Raw genomic sequence first — 2,947 nt, forward strand, 5'->3', positions numbered from 1 at the left:
GTTCTGCTCCTCTGGAGGATCCTGACTAATACATGAACATAACCTTTATTTTATGTACCTTATCTTAATGTTACATATGCAACCCACCGCCTGCATTTTTCATACGTAGTGCTGCAGACAGAGCTTAGCAGTTAAGGAACTTGCCTGCAAAGCATAAGGAACCAGGTTCTACTCCCCCATACCCACACAAGCCAGATGCACAAGGTAGAGCATGCATCTGGGGTTCATTTTCAACGGCTAAAGACCCTGGTCAAATATATCAACTGGTGCAATGGTGGCATGTCTATTATGGGGGAAACCAACTGCACTCTGATTGGACTTCAGGCTTGCTCCATGAGACAGAATTCATACCTGGTACTGAAAAGCTAATCAAAAGCCTATGACTTGGGAGGTCATAAGCTCTAAGAAGGAAACTATTAATATTGCTGGTTAAATAGATATATAGATATATAATGTCCACCAAACTGTCCTCTAAACTCTTATGTTTATGCCCCTATGTTAATGCTACTCTCACTTTTGATTAAAGAAGTTTCTCTTTTCAGATAATGGTGACTACTGGGGTGACTCAAAAATCATCATAGTGCTGAGAAGTGAAAATTTACTGTTCAGCACTAAGTGACACATCTCTCTCACACCCTCCAAGGCTCAGGGAAGAAGTGGTGGAAAGAATTTAAGAGCCAAAGGAAGGGGAAGAGTGCTTACAATACCGTCTTCCAGACACAAATAGCCTTAATATTCATAACCTCACAGTGGCTGATGTTACCTGCACAAGACCTAAATAGGGGCTGAAGAGATGGGTCAGTGGTTAAAGACACTTGCTTGCAAAGCCTGATGGCCTAGGTTCAATTTTCCAGCACCCGCATAAAACCTAGATGCACTATGTGGCAGATGTATCTGGAGTTTGTTTGCAATGGCTATAGATCCTGGTGTGTGCACACTAACTCTCTTTGTCTGCCTCTCCCGTTCTTTCTCTTCCACCTCTCAAATAATTTTTAAAAATTTTTAAAGATTTGTATTAACTGGAGGGAAAAATAGAAGAAAGACTACTATATGTGTGGAAGTTGTCAATAAAACGTTTAAAAATAAAAAAACTAAGGGAAGGCTCAGTGGATAAAGTGTTCATTTGTCACACAAGCTGGAGTACCCAAGTTCAATCCCCAGACCTTACAAAAAAATCCAGTTTCTATATCCCAGCATAATGATGCTGACAATGAGATGGGAGGTGGAGACAGATTTCCTAGAAGCTTGTGGTAAGTGCAGTAAAGAACATCAGCACAGCGATGAATTCAGAATAAGAAATGCTGCTTCAAACAAGGTGGACAGTCAAGGGCCAAGCCAAACATTGTCCTTTGATCGCCACATACAAGCCATGGCATGCACATACCTGCCACTCACAGAAGCATGTACCCACATGAACACGAACACATACACACACATATTTTTTTTTAACTAAGGGCTTCTCACACGTCTGCCTCCACCTCCTAGGTGCTGCAATGACAGGTGTGTACTACCATGGCTGGTTTATGCAGCACTGGAGACTGAATACAGACTTGTGCATGCTAGCCAAGCACTCTTCCAACTGAGTTATATCCCCAACCTTTTTTTTTTTTTTTTTTGATTTTTTCGAGGTAGGGTCTCACTGTAGCCCGGCTGACCTGGAATTCACTATGGAGTCTCAGGGTGGCCTCGAACTCCCAACCATTTCTTATGTTTTGCAAAGTACCTGGCACATGAAATAAGTTTCCTAGGCAAGATGCATGTATAGTCATTGAACTATACTTTGAGAAATATCACCCTTGGGGAGCCTCCTGCCAAAGCAAGGGACTCAGTAAATAACAGCAACTATTCTAGGACTTTGATCTAACCACCTATTCTCGTTTACCCAGATTAGTCATCAGAGACATTTTGAAACTTTTTCTGGAAGAATTTCCAAATTTGGAGGCAGAAAAATAAACCCATAGAAGGAACATGGGTAGATTGGAATTCAGAAAGTGAACAGGAAATGAAATTAAATCCATGTACCGTGCATTGAAATGAGTCCAAATCAACTCTTAACCTACAGTTAAGGTAGATTTAACAACAGATGTCTTTTAGACTTACATGAACACCATACTTACTCCTTTGCTAAATTATGCAATGTAGCATTGAGGTTAAGAGCAAAGGTTGTGATTGTCATTACCTGAACATCGTCCTGGATGACATAGTTGGAAAATAGAGGTCCAGTGGAAGGGTGACAAGGAGGTAATGGGAGGGGATTGTAGTAAAAATAATTATGTACCTATATGAAAATTGTCAATAAAAAAGTTTAAAAATTTTTAAATATTTAAGAGCACAGGCTGTGTAGTTATAAACATCTAAGTTAATCCCAGAAGCCACCCAGTTCTGCCACCTCCTAACTCCAGGACCTTGGTGTTTTGACTTTTCTCAGGGAGATATGGAGGGAAAAAATGTCTATTCACTCAATAATATACCAACAGACCAAAGAAATAATTCCACCCAAGTGTAGCTTGGTGAACCAATAAGTTTAATTTAAGGTTACAAGAACTTGGGTGAGGGATTGCTTACAAGACAGTGACAATTTACCAGCAGCTACATTTATATAACCTCAGGGGAATGAGAGGTCTTGTGTCCTCATAAGATAGTGTGAGTCCCCTTTTGGGCTGTCTCTTGAGACTCAACACCCACTGCCTCCTTCCATAAGAGATTGTTTGGCTCAAATTTTGTGAGAGTCTCCTGCAGGTAATCGCAACTAACTTTAAGACAACGGCCATGCTATGTCCAGAGGACAGAGTTTTACAGCTCCTGGGTAAGCTACCTAACCTATATGAACTTGGATCTGGAAGATGAAGGCATAATGGCAGCCAACCATAAAGGACTAAGGGATTATAGTAAATGTGTAGCCTATTGTGTGGATATAGGGAAAGGGGTCACAGTAATAGCATCACTA

The sequence above is a fragment of the Jaculus jaculus genome, chromosome 2, assembly GCF_020740685.1.
Source record: "Jaculus jaculus isolate mJacJac1 chromosome 2, mJacJac1.mat.Y.cur, whole genome shotgun sequence".
NCBI lineage: Eukaryota > Metazoa > Chordata > Mammalia > Rodentia > Dipodidae > Jaculus > Jaculus jaculus.